Raw genomic sequence first — 14,770 nt, 5'->3', positions numbered from 1 at the left:
CATCATCACGGGCTGCGCGCAGGCTGGACACCCCCACTGGCAAGTCCCCTTCTTCAGGAAGCCGCCATGGCCCGTGGCCCCCCGACGCCATCCTGCCAGGCCTCCATGCACCGAGTCATCCCACAGACACCCCGACAGTCCGGGTTTCAAGCAGTCTCTGACCCATGCTGGCACCTCCAGAAGGAAGAAGAGAAATAGAAAGAGGAAGAAAAACAGGGGAAAAGGGACTGTCTAATGGAGAGGAGGCATGGAGGCAGGAGAATGTAGAGCAGGGCGTGCAGTGGCCGCAGTGTCTGGGTGGGAGGCTTGGTCAACCCCTGGGCCTGCGCACACCGCTGGAGCCCAGACGTGCAGAACGAATGACGGGTGGAGCTTTGAGTCAGATGGGGGCATCTGTCCAGCAGGGTCCTTGGCTCCTCCTCACATCCCCCTACATGTGCTGGGAACAGCCCCAGGAGCTCCTAGAAGATAAGCCTCTCGCCGCCCGCTTTCTAGAACCCAGTGAACACAGAACACGTCAGTCCCTCCCCAGAGGGCTAAGGCCACCCTGCGGGGCATCACGGCGAGGAGGCAGCCAGGGCTGGACCCCGTGCCCACGCCTGGCTGGCTGCCACCAGCAGAGCCGTGATGGGACGTCCAGGCCAAACTGGAGAAGATAATCCCCTTGGAGTTAATGGCATGCAAAGCCCAGGGCTCCTCTCCCACAAGCCCCTGCTAAATAAATAAGTATCCACTGTTTGCTGAGTTTTTATTCTCAGTTTTGTGTTCCTTTCCCTAAAGAGATCCCCTAAATTCTAAGACCTCAGGGCGTACAAACCTGGGCCCAGGCTGGGCAAAGGACTGACAACAGAGCTGCCCAGACCCACCAGCCAACATGCTCAGGCCCCCAGCCTGGATCCCAGCTGCTGCCTCGAATCCCCACTCGGACGACACGTGGGCTTCATTCCGGAGGCATCTGCCAGCTCCTCCTGACTCAAGTTGTCCTGTCTGTTTTAAAATAAAATTAAAAAAAAAAAACGCCTAAACAAAACGGTAACCTTGAAGTGTAATTTTAAATTGATAAAGACTTTCTCAGGTTCAAGAGGGAGGTCATGTATGGATACCTATGGCTGATTCATGTTGATGTATGGTGGAAACCAATACAACATTGTAAAGCAATTATCCTCCAAGTAAAAAATAAAAATAAAAAAACTCATTTATCTTCTCACTCTACTTAATTTTACAGAAAATAGAAAGGAAGAAACCACATGTACCCATAGTTCCACTATTGCATTTAGCTTGGCTTCTCGATTATCCTTGAGAACCATCTCAGCCTATGGAACATCCCCTGGGAAACCTTAGAAAATACAGCTGTCTCCCTAGGGGCTCCCGGGGGTGGGGGACGGTCCTCACACAGAGGGTGGAGGCTGGGATGGGAGCCCCAAGACTCCCAAAGGCCCCAGGCTACCAGCTTGAGGACCACTGACAGGATCCAGGCTAGTTTATCTGGTGTGGCTGTGTCCTCAGGAGAGGCAGTTGGGAGGGAGTGGGGTTCTGTCTTCTTGGGGAGGGTGATGGTGGGGAGGTAATGGGGATGTTCTCATCCTCCTCCTTGCTGAGATCCCTAGGGAAGGCTCTTCTTCCTTGGGAGCTGTGGATCCAGCGAGGATTTGGAGCAGGTGGGGGCACAGGGCAGGGTATGGAGGGTGCTGAGTGTGGATGTGCTCTGAGCACCGGCAGGGAGCAGGCCAAGGGCCAGGCCAGGTGGACTTGCTTCTCCATGGGAAGGAGAGAGGGAAGAGCTTGAAGGTGAGGGCAGAGGATGGAGTGTTAGTGCCAGATGGAGTCTCAGACGACGGAGGAAATAATGGGTCAGAGACCAGCCCCGGGAGATGGCCCCAATGTCAGATGACAGCCTCATCCAGGGAGCCCTCTTTCTCCCATGGCTGCCATGTATGTGCGAAAGCCACCCCAAGGAGTTGTGCAGTGCACAACCTGAGCCACGGTTCTCACCTTTCTTCCACAATGGGGTGAAATGAGTAAGAGAAGACAATTTGGGGAAGTCACAAATATGTAGAAATTAAACAACACACTTCTTATTAATCAAAGAAGGAGTCACAGAGAGTTATAAAACACTCTGAGATGAATTAGAACAAAACCACAACATGCCAAAACTTACAGGCTGCAACTTAAGCACTGAAATAAAGCAATGGAAGGAGTGAAATGTATAGATGCAAATGTCTATATTAAAAAAGAAAAAAGATCTCTAATGAATAACCTAATCTTCTACATTAAGAAATAAGAATAAGAAAAGCAAACAAAATCCAAATCAAGCAGAAGAAAGGAAGCAATTAGAGGTTAGAGTATAATAAATGAAATAAAGAATAGAATAACAATAGAGAAAATCAACAAAACCAAAAGCTGGTTCTTTGGAAAGACCAGTATAATCAACAACCTTTAGTTAGACTGACCAAGATAAAAAGAGATGATGTAAACTATTAATGTTGGGAATAAAAGAGGGGACACCACTGCCGACTCTACAGAAATAAAAAGGGCCACAGGGGATGCCATGAACCACCATACGCAAACAGATCAGACAACCTAAACTGAACGGATAAACTCCTAGGCAGGCAGAAGCCGCTGAAAATGACCCTAGAAGAAATAGAAGATCTGAATATGCTGATACAAAGTAAAGAGATTGAATCAGTGATTTTAAAACTTCCCACAAAGACAAGCCCAAGTTGGTTGCACTGGTGATTTCAACCATGTGTTAAAAGACGAATACCAACACTTCATAGCTCTTGCTAAAAAACAGAAGAGGAGGAAGTACTTCCAGCATCATAAGCCAGTATTACCTTGACACCAAAACCAAAGATCACAAGAAAAGGAAACTACAGACCAATATAGCTTATGATACAATAAGGCATATTAACACAAGAACCCTTGAAATGCTAGCCAGCTAAATCTAGCAATACATAAAAAGAATTACATAACATGGCATTTATCCAAGCAAGGTTGTGGGTAGAATGAACAAGATGCTTCAGAGCCTTTATATGTATACTATAACATGCATTTATACAAATATTTATTGCCTGAAATACTTGCATCTTTTAAAAGAAGAAAGTAGAAAATCAGTGAACTAAGTTTCAGACTTAAGACATTAGGAAAAATTATCTATAGATCAATTAAAAAAAAATAGATGTCAGGAAAAGAACAAGAGAACTCCAAAAAATCTAAAAAGGAAGAGAAAAAAAGAAAAACCATATATCACCATTAGCTATAAGAAGGCTGATGAAGCCAAATATTGGTCATTTAAAACTTCTGGTAAATTCCTTAAAGAAAAAGAAGAGTAATAGTGAATAAATATATTATAAATGAAGAAGAGGACAAGACTGAACAGAGGAGCTGTTAGAAACTATAAAAATTTACTACATGTGGCAAGAAAAATAGAAAGCTCAAATAATCCTAAAGCCATTATAGAAAAGTAGGAGTAATTTAAAAATTTCCCCAACAGAATACAAAAAATTTTTTGGCAGATCCAAAAAATTCTGCCAAATTTTCAAGAAACAGATCATTCCAATCTTATAGAAGCTCTCCCAGAAGAAATGCTCTCCAAATCATTCTAGGAGGCCAGTAAAATTTTGATACCAACACCAGATAAAAACAGCATGCAAAAGAGAAATTAGAGCCTTATTTTACTCATTAATATGGATGAGTTCTAATCAAATATTAACTGAATCTAACTGCACATGTAAAAAGATAACACGCTATGATCAAGTTGGAGTCAAATGAATTCAAAGGCTTTTTAATATTTTCATATCTATACATTTGATCTATTACATTAAGAGATCAAATGATCGTAAGTGGTTTTATATATATATATATATATAGCTATTGTTGCTTGCTAAGTCACTTCAGTCATGTCCGACTCTGTGCGACCCCATAGACGGCAGCCCACTAGGCTCCCCCGTCCCTGGGATTCTCCAGGCAAGAACACTGGAGTGGGTTGCCATTTCCTTCTCCAATGAATGAAAGTGAAAAGTGAAAGGGAAGTCGCTCAGTCATGTCCGACTCTTCGTGACCCCATGCACTGCAGCCCACCAGGCTCCTCCGTCCGTGGGATTTTCCAGGCAAGAGTACTGGAGTGGGGTGCCATCGCCTTCTCCAATATATAGCTATACGTACATATATGTAAAACCATGTATGATCATATCAACAGGAGCAGAAAAAGAGCATGATAAAATTCAACATCCATTCATGATAAAAAGGCACCTTAACTTGATAAAGAATATGTATAAAAACATACAACAGGGGCTTCCCTGGTGGTCCAGTGGTTAAGAATCTGTCTTGCAACACAAGGGACACCGGTTCCATCCATGGTCCAGGAAGATCCCACGTGTTGTGGGGCAACTAAACCGGTGCCTCACAACCCCTGAGCCCGTGAGCCTAGAGCCTGTGCTCCGCAGCAAGAGGAGCTGCTGCAGTGAGAAGCCCACGCTCGCCACGACTGGAGAAGCCGCCCCATGCAGCAACGAACACCCACCACAGACAAAAAATAATCTTAAAAACCCCCTTACAACATAAGTCATTATAAATGGGAAACTAATGGAATTATTCCTTTTAAAGGCAGAAACAACAAAGTCGGAAACAACAGGATGTGTGTGCTGAAAATACAGAATCTGTAGGCTGCAAACTAAGAATGTGATGAAAGAAATCATAGAATACCAAATAAACAATGAAATGTATTATGTACATGGATTGGAAGACTGAAAACAGTATAGGTGTCAAATCTTCCCAAAACAGTCTTCAGATTTAATGCAATTCCAAGCAAGACCCCAGAAGGATTATTTTGTGGATATAGACAATCTAATTTTAAAATTTATATAGACAGGCAAAAGAATTAGAAAAGTCAGTTTTGAAAAAGAAGAAAATTGGAGGAATCACATTTCTCAACTTTATGACTTACTGTAAAGACAACAGTAATAAATCACATCAGTGTATATCAGCATAGGGATAAGTACATAAATCAATGGAAGAGAACAGAGTCTAGAATTAGACCCACATAAATACAGCCACGTTAATTTCTGACAATGGCAAAGCTGCAGTTCAATGGAACAAAGATAGTCTTTTCCAAAAACCAGTGTTAGAACAATCGGACATCCACATGCAGAAAAAGGACCTTATCCCGGGGCTTTATTACAAAATTAACTGCAAGAGTGAAATTGGCTGTTAGGAGAATGAGAGACTAGCTCCTCACTGCGGGAAGATACCTGCCACATATCTGTTAAAGAACTTTTATCCAGAATACATAAGGAACCCTCAACTTCAATAGTCAGAAAACTCTAAAAATTAGGAAAAGACTCTGAGCAGACACATCCCTAAAGAGGATCCACAGACAGCAAATAAGCACATAAAAACATGCTTGACATCGAAAGATTTTAGGGACATGCAAACTGAGGTCTTGTGCATTGTCTACGAGCCTTGCAGGCCTCTTCACGGCAAGGTCATCTCGGACTGTAAACTCCCAGAGGGCAGGGGACTTGTTCCCTCTACAACGGCTGGAATACAGGAATCCTTACCACAGCAGGTCTGAGCGGGGATGCAGAGCCCCCAGAACTCTTGGCACTGCTGGAGGAGATGGGAAATGGTGCAGCCACCTCGGGAGAGGATTCAGACAGTTTCTTATAAAGTTACTGGAGAAGGAAAAGGCTACCCACTCCAGTACTCTGGCTTGGAGAATTCCATGGACCATATAGTCCATGGAGTCGCAAAGAGTCGGACACGACTGAGTGACTTTCACTTCACTTTATAAAGTTAAGCAATCCCAATCCTAGGTATGACTTTCCTAGAGAAATGCACGTTCACACAAAACCCTGGACATGACTATTCACAGCAGGTGTATTCATATTCACCCCAAACTGGAAAACAACTCAGATGTTCTTCCACAGGTGGACAGATAAGCATCGGTATATCCACACAGTGGAATATGACTCAAGAATATACAGGTATAAGTTACTGGGCTTCCTGGTGACTCAGTGGTGAGGAATCCGCCTGGGATTCCCAGGAACTGCAACTGCTGAGCCCAAGTCTGAGCGTGCTGGAGCCCGTGCTCTACAGCAAGAGAAGCTATCGCTTTTCACAGCCACTAAGTCTGTGAATGGCCACTAGACATAGCCCCTGATCCCCGAAACGAGAGAAGAGCCCATGCAGCAATGAAGACCCAGCACAGCCAAAAATAAGTAATAAAAAAATTTAAAATAAAGTAAACGCCAGCCTGAAATATGAGCCAAGATGGCTTGTCCATTCAGTCCCCATGAGGTTGAACAACAACAACAAAAAGAATAAATTACTGATACAAGCAACTACTTGTATGAACCTCAAAAGCATTATGTTGCATGGGAGAAGCTGGTCTCAAAAATCCATGGTTCCACTTCCATGACTGTCTCCAAAGGATCAGTTCAGTTCAGTTCAGTCGCTCAGTTGTGTCTGACTCTTTGCGACCCCATGAACTGCAGCATGCCAGGCCTCCCTGTCCATCTCCACTCCCAGAGTCCACCCAAACCCATGTCCATCGAGTCGGTGATGCCATCCAACCATCTCATCCTCTATCGTCCCCTTCTCCTCCTGCCCCCAATCTTTCCCAGCATCAGGGTCTTTTCAAATGAGTCACTTCTTCACATCAGGTGGCCAAAGGATTGGAGTTTCAGCTTCAACATCAGTCCCTGCAATGAACACCCAGGACTGATCTCGTTTAGGATGGACTGGTTGGATCTCCTTGCAGTCCAAGGGACTCTCAAGAGTCTTCTCCAACACCACAGTTCAAAAGCATCAATTCTTTGGTGCTCAGCTTTCTTCATAGTCCAACTCTCACATCCATACATGACCACAGGAAAAACCATAGCTTTGACTAGATGGACCTTTGTTGGCAAAGTAATGTCTCTGCTTTTTAATATGCTGTCTAGGTTGGTCATAACTTTCCTTCCAAGGAGCAAGGGTCTTTTAATTTCATGGCTGCAGTCACCATCTGCAGTAATTTTGGAGCAAAAGGATAAAGTTCAGCAATTCCCAGGGGAGGAGGGAGGGGAAGCGCAGCATAAGGGGGCTGTTGGGTGGTGGAACTATCCCACGTACACAGTTACATGACTCCACACACGTGTGAAAATTCCCAGACTGGTACACACGCCCACGCAAAAGTCAGTTCTGCTGTATGTTGGTTTAAAAATCAAACACTAGAAGCTAAGATCAGTTGGAACATGCACCGATGATTATTCCCATGTACTTTCAATGATAAGTATTTTCAAAGTCCTCATTATAGCAGAATTCCTTAAAGTGCCCGATACCAGTTATCCATTTTCTTCATTTATACAAATTTGATTTATTCACAGGGAAAAAAATAATGTAGGAGTCAGACATGGATTGGAATAGGAAATGGCAACACACCCCACAATTGTTGCCTGGAGAATCCCGTGGACAGAGGAGCCTGGAGGTCTACAGTCCGTGGGTCACAAAGAATCGGACACGACGGGGTGAACCCAAGACATGGATGCTTATTACTATTAATTCTAAACAACATCGACAGGAAGATTAAAAAAATAGAAGACAGAAGGATTCCTGGAAGGGAAGAAAGCAAATCATCGTATTTGCAAGTCGGGGGGAGGGAGGCTAAGAAACACACAGTAAAGGGATTGCACCCCTCCTCAGTGCAGATGTTCTGGACCAAGGCTGACCTGAGCCAAGAAAGAAGGGCATCTGTGGATGACCTCTGGACTGTCGTGTTGAACAGGATATTGTTTTAACACCGAAACTGACTAAGCTGTGAGAACTGCCAGACAACCGTCAGGAGCCAGAAGCATCGAAAACACCACATGTTATGGGAAAAAAAAAAGACCAGGAAATCAGCTTGCTGATTGCTCTGAACGGGGACAAGCCTATTCATTATGGTGAGGAGATGGTGAGGAGATGTGGAAGCAACAAAAGCTTGGGGCCAGGACTTGAGACCGCCCCACCCTGGACACCTTCACTACATCCACCTTCCACCGGCCGAGAGAGAGACATGAAATGCTGCAACTTCCCAGCTCACAGTAAATAAGACCAGTGCCTTCCCTTCCTCCTTGGAATTTACAATCTGAGACCACTGTGATGTGAAGGGCGGGAGAGTCTCAGAGCCTAGATCTTCCCCATTAAAACCGAGACCCGTAAAAGCAAAGGAGCAGAAGGAGCGAGCGAATAAGGGAAGAAAATGACATGAGAGAACGAGAGGACCTTGACATGAGACTGAACAGGGAGCCAAGATGCCGCAGAAGCTGCTGGTGAGGGAACGAGGTGAGTTAACTGGTCTGCGTGATGAAAGACAACTTTCCTCTCCCTCTGGCTAGAGTCACTCGAGTATTTGCATCAACTGGCATTTGTTGTTTGAGATTTTCTTTCTGAGTAATCCTGTACCTTGGCAAGCATGTGAAACATAGTTTTTGTAACTTAAGAAAAAACTTTGCTGGTATCTGTTAGCTGCAATCAGAACAGCCCTTAACTGTGCTTTGGAGAGAATCCGTTTTCTGATTTCACAGAAGCCACCGTGCTTTATCAGCAGGCTCACTTTCATTGTCGTTTGATGTTTTCCGTTATTAACAATCATGCATTTTAGCGGGGACTCACACAGATGTTAGTCCACCCGTGTTCACAGCAGGATTATTCGCGACAGCCACTGATTCGTGGAATCAGTCCAGGTGTCTGTGGAGAGATGAATGGACAAGCAAAATGTGGTCTAGCCATCCAATAGAACATGACTCAGTCGTGCCACCTGCTGCAACAGGGGTGATCCTTGAAGACATTACACTCGGCGAAATCCGCCAGCACCAAAGGAAAGACGCTGCAGCATTCCATCTATAGGGTACCTGGAGTAGTCAAACTCTTAGAGAGAATGTACAACAGTGGTTGCCAGGGGCTGGGGACAGGGAGGGATGGGATTTTATTGTTTATTGGGGACAGAGTTTCAGTTTAGGAAAATAAAAAGTTCTGGAGATGGATAGTGGTATTATTTGCGCAACAAAATGGATGTCGTTAATGCCACTGAACTAAACACTCAAAAACCTTTAAACCATTAAAATGGTAAATTTTAATGTTACGTATATTTTACCACACAAAATTTTGTTTCCAATTGGGAATTATGTACGTTTCAGTTTATTTTTCACGTACTGGTTGCTTCTAAGTGTTGGCCACCAAGAATAAAGCTGCCGTAAACATCCTCGTGCAGATTTCTGTGTGGAAACAAATCCTTTGGGTAGATACCAAGGAGTGCAACTGCTGGATCATATGGTCAGAATATGTTTACTCTTGTAAGAAACTGCCAAACTGTCATGCGAGTGGATGGAGCCGCTTTGCATCCCCGCCAGCAAGGCATGAGCGCTCCCATTGCCCCGCGTCTCACCAGCACTGGGCTTTGTCAGTGTTTCGGATTTTGGCCATTCTCATAGGTGTGCAGTGATATCTCACCTATGTTTTAGCTTGCAGTCCCCTGAGGACACGTGATGCTGAGTGAATTTTTTTTTTTAGTGAGGTTTGTGAGCACATACTTGAATGGCACGAAAACTCAAGATATTTGTCGAATGTGATTTAATTTTCTTTTGGCTAGTTCGTGAGAAGCAGGGGAATACTTATCACTGGGAAAGCTAAATCTCTTACGCTTCCATGCAGTTAACTTAGGGCCGAGGGTGATCTTTACAATCCCGTAGCTGGGGGAGGGCACCTCGCTTCCAGTCTCGGGTCACTACAGGCCTCAGAGGGCCCTTCAGGCCTCTCAGCCAGCTTCCAGGACGACGGCCCATCCTAGCTCCACAGCTGCATCCAGCCCCACCGCACGGAGCTGACAGCTGTCTTTTTGGGCAAGGAAGCCGACTGCCGCGCTCTGGGTCCCGGGCCCTTCAACGGCTCCGTGCTGGGCCGCCCTGTGCCCTCTGACACAGGGCCCCTGCTCCTCCGCTCTGCACCTCCGAGTCCTCCCCCTGGAGCCCCGAGACCCCCTCACTGCTTGTGGCACCTTCCCAGCCATCTAGATTCCCCTCCAGGACGGCCCCCCTCAGGGTGTCACCCGACGCCCCTCCCCGGGCTCCACCTGCCAGTGTCTGAGCGCCAGAGTACATGCGCATCTCACAGACCTGCTTCTCTCTAACTGGAAAGAGCAGTGTCTCCTCCTCTTGAATTCCTCGGCATCCAGCCCACTGCCCCAAGGAGCTGAAAGCTGTCTGAGGGGGTTAATGCTGGGAGACGCTGTCTGGGCCGCGGGCTCGGGGCATACATCCGCCTGGATGCAATTGCGCGGTCTTCTCTCTCACAAGGCCACCCCTGTCTGTCATCAGCTCTTGGAGAGCCAAGGTTCACAGCGCGGGAGGGGAACAGGGTGATGAACGACACTACGGTTTCTCATAGGCTGACACCCAATAACCTGCTGAGAAGACCCTGATTCCAGAACCATCGGTATTTTCAGGATGTGTATTTGGCAAAGCAGCAGCAGCTGAGGTTTCAGGCTCTTCTGACTTCAGGGACCCAGGCCCTCCAGAGCCAACAGCCTTCTCCTTTCACCTGCTGGTGATGGAGACCCACCAGCAGGACACAGCTCCACGCTCGCTGAGCAGCTGGAGCTGCAGACGACGCCAGGCACGGTTTACTGTCTCAGCACACTCCACGCAGAGCAGCTCGTCATGTGCCAAAAGGAAGTATTCTGGCACATCACTCTTTCCTAAGAGCCCAGGGGTAGGAGTCCAAGGCCAAGTCGCAGGATGCATCCTTTCCCCGAGAGGCGCTCTCACAGGAACGGAATGGGCTGGATCCCCTCTTTCCCGCGAGCTCCGTGATGACTGCCCCGCACCCAGGGCGCAGGCTGGAGCAGGGGCGCCCGCAGAGGGGGAGGAGCTGTGATCACCCCCATCTCTCCTCTCATACTGGCGGGAAATCCCCACGAGCAGCTGTGTCCCCAACCAAAATGAAAATGCAAGAAAGGAGGCCAAAAATGGTTGGAGAGCTCCTCAAGCTTGTCTCAAACAATGCAGTGCAAGTGTGTGGGTGGTCAGGAGACCCCAGGGTCTTTATACACCAAGGCGAACCCTGCAAGGAACATGGTGATGCGTTCTGTGTGAAGATTTCAGGCTAAACTCAACACACAGCAAAGGCATCAGGAGAACAGCACAGCGAAGGCTGCAGAGAGTGGTTGTAGAGTCTCCTATTCAGTACTGCACAGGAAATCGAGCCGCGAGCATGCAGGTCTCCAGCTCACAGACCCTAACCAGCGTCACTGGTGCCCCAGACCACGGGGCAAGGAGTCGCAATCAGGGCCCTGAGAGTGCATTTTCCTCGTGAAGAGCTATCATTTCACTTCCAAAGGCCAGAAGTGGCCCCGCAGGTTCTGTGGTAATTCTTTCCTGTCCTGCAGTTTGGTCTTTTTAATGATAGAACTGCATTTCAGGCCAAGCTAGGCATGAGCTGTAGTTTTGCAAAGGGCTGGTAAAGCAGATAAATATCTGAAATGTTCCTGGCCTGAGGCAGGATACGACAATAAATGATTGTGAGATGTTCAAACACTCCACCTGCTTACTCCCAAAGTGGGCAATTCCAACATGGAAACAGGAATTAGAAAATCATGCTTAGGGACTTCCCTGGTGGTACAGCCGATAAGATCTACCTGCGAATGCAGGGGACAGAGTTCAGTCCCTGGTCTGGGCAGCTTCCACATGCCACAGGGCAACTAAGCCCACGCGCCACAAATACTGAGCCTGCATGCTGCCACCGCCGAAGCCCACGCGTCTAGAGCCCGTGGTCACGATAAGAGAAGCCACCCCCACGAGAAGCCCATGCGCTGCAAGGCAGGGCGGCCCTGCTCGCCGCAACTAGAGAAAGCCTCATGCAGCAGTGAAGAGCCAAATATGAATCCATAAATGTTGTTTAAAAAAGGAATATCACACCTAGAAGCAGGTAAGTTGGCCTCCAACCCTGTACTCCCACTAACAGTTTTTTTTTTTTTTTAAGTGTATTACTCTCTTCTATAAAGTATTAGATAACATTCACACGCTGCCAGGTTGCTGGGAGAACTGTATGAGTTAATATGTGGGAACATATCACGTATTATACACACTGAGGTCTATTTGTTGTTGTCAAAGTCCTTTTAGGAAAAAAAGTACTTTAATAAGCTCATACAAATGTAATAGGGAAAGCCGCTCAGTCGAGTCATTTATGAAAAGTGAAAGTTGCTCAGTCGTGGCTGACCCTTTGCGACCCCATGGACTATACAGTCCATGGAATTCCCCAGGCCAGAATACTGGAGTGGGTAGCCTTTCCCTTCTCCAGTGGATCTTCCCAACTCAGGGATCGAACCCAGGTCTCCTGTATTGCAGGAGGATTCTTTACCAGCTGAGCCACAAGGGAAGCCCCCAAAATGTAGTAGAATTGAGCACTCAGCTCAGTTCAGTTCAGTTGCTCAGTCGTGTCCAATTCTGTGACCCTATGGACGCCAGGTTTCCCTGTCCATCACCAACTTCCAGAATTGAGCACTGCTGCTAAGTCACTTCAGCCGTGACCAACTCTGTGCGACCCCATAGATGGCAGCCCACCAGGCTCCCCCATCCCTGGGATTCTCCAGGCAAGAACACTGGAGTGGGTTGCCATTTCCTTCTCCAATGCATGAAAGTGAAAAGTGAAAGTGAAGTCACTCAGTCATGTCCGACCCTCAATGACCCCATGGACTGCAGCCTACCAGGCTCCTCCATCCATGGGATTTTCCAGGCAAGAGCACTGGAGTGGGTTAATAAACCTATATATCTAGTACAATTATAGCCAAATCTATAGAATTTTACTCTTTCTTCCAGGAAAGGCCTGTAAGCAAAATATTCATACTCTGTTCTCAGTGACAAGTTCAACCGTCAGTAGATGAGTTCAGAACCCAGAAGATATGTTCAAACACATTCCTAACCCCATGACGTGCCTGGATCTCTCCATTTAGCCTAGGGAAATCAGAAAGATATACTTCTGTGTTAAAAGCACTTTCTCAAGAAAAATTCCACGGGGAGCTCAAAGTTTTCTGATATTTCAGAGGAAAAGCTTGGAGGCATATTCCACTCACTTTTTAGCAGTTCTTTAAGCACCTCCTGTGACTAAGGTACCCGATTAGATGCTGGGAGACACAGCCCTTACCCTCAAGTAGCCTCTGGTATAATGGAGATTAAATGAACACATACAGTGCCGTCTAACTGCAGAGGGAGAACAGACACACCCTGGTTACACGGGCTTGCTTTAGTGCTGCCTGAGTGTGGGCACAGGGCCCTGTGGCCCGGGTCCCTTTCTTCGGCTCAAAGGACTCCTTGCCTCGTCTGGTTATAAAGAGCCACGCTTCCACCTCCTTCAAGACAAAGGAAAACCACCTTGTGCATTTCTCTGTGAGCAGAGCGTGACTGGCGGGATCATTGCCCTCAAGCCTGTTCTAAAGTTATGACTTCAGTTTTCATAGTTTGGGTAAGGGAGTCGGGGAAAGCAGCTCTTGGATTTCATTGTTGTTTTTTTTTTTAGGAGTCAAACATTATTCAGATCAACTGGAAGTGAAGCCTGCACTGGGCCAAGCCATTCCCAGCATGGCTCTGCCTGAACCTAATCCTGACCTGCAGCGCCCCCGCCAGGCCCCCCCAGGCTGCCAGGAGCTGGGAATTCCTGCTGGTGCCCCGGGCAGGCAGGACTCAGAGGAGAGGAGACCAGACTCGTTTTTCCTTGTTGGTTAAGCCAAAGCTTCATGTTTTATTGTTAGTGTAATTATTTTAGTTGTCTGCTGCTCTAGCGGAACATCTAGTACCAAGGGTACAGCTGGCCTGTAAGGCACCATCATGTGAATCCCCAGAAAAGCCCTCTTTGCCCAGGTCATTTAAAAAGGCACCCCCTGTGGGCGGATGGAGCCCCCAGGCCCGGTGGCCTGAGCTCTGGTGACCCCAGCCCCATCCAGCCCTCCTTGGCTTTGTGCAGTGTGCAGACTGAACAACAGAGAGGCAGCCAGCTTAGGTTCTGTATTGTAGGCTCTAGAGAGAACCATCACTTCTGTATTAAAACAACACTCATGTACGTCAACTATATTTCAATTGAAAGAATGCTGAATGTTTAAATGCTCTCTTTACTGTGGGATTATCTTTTTCTTTTTTCAGTATACTTTTCTTTATAAAATTCCCAAAGAAGTATTATTAAAAATGTATCTTAAAAACGTACCAAAGTAGAACTTACCTTGAAAATCCTATGTTAGTTTTGATTTCATGTTTTGCTTTTCCCCGTGGTTTTCATTCCCAGATTTTAAAGGATAAGTGTTAACATTTCTTTATCTGAATCTTCTTCCTATCCTTGCCGCATCCCATAAAATTCCTGGGAAAGAGAATCAGCTTTACATCATCAAAGAGATTTTAAAGGATGCCTCCTTTGCTCCATGACTGTTTTGAAAGAAAAGACCAAGTTCTGACACAGCGGCCTAGAGAAATATCCCCGTGGGGTTCTTCTGGTGGATGGGTTTCCCAGGTGGCTCAGTGGTGAAGAATATGCCTGCCAATGCAGGAGATGTGGGTTCGATCCCTGCGTCGGGAAGATCCCCCGGAGAAGGGTATGGAAACCCACTCCAGTACTTTTGCCTGGGAAATCCCATGGACAGAGGAGCCCCGCAGGCTACAGTCCATGGGGTCACAAACAGCTGGACAAAAACAAGAAGGAACTCGAACAGGCACTACTGCGACCAGGGGAGTGAACCCAAATGCCAAGTGTCTATTGCATTAGGGAATAGTTG

General features: G+C 46.7%; 1 long non-coding RNA gene across 1 annotated transcript in view; it reads right to left on the bottom strand.

Annotated features, from left to right (window-relative positions):
* LOC104999516 overlaps window positions 1-14,770 on the bottom strand; it is a 19,408-nt gene that overhangs the window by 2,418 nt on the left and 2,220 nt on the right. The window contains exon 2 of the long non-coding RNA XR_826597.1: window positions 14,224-14,358. This is a non-coding gene — a long non-coding RNA (uncharacterized LOC104999516). The remainder of the gene's footprint in view (window positions 1-14,223; window positions 14,359-14,770) is intronic.

The sequence above is a fragment of the Bison bison genome, unplaced genomic scaffold, assembly GCF_000754665.1.
Source record: "Bison bison bison isolate TAMUID 2011002044 unplaced genomic scaffold, Bison_UMD1.0 scf7180017864353, whole genome shotgun sequence".
Lineage (NCBI taxonomy): Eukaryota > Metazoa > Chordata > Mammalia > Artiodactyla > Bovidae > Bison > Bison bison.
Note: the sequence above shows the minus strand (reverse complement) of the source record. Positions and strands in the feature narration are given on the sequence as shown.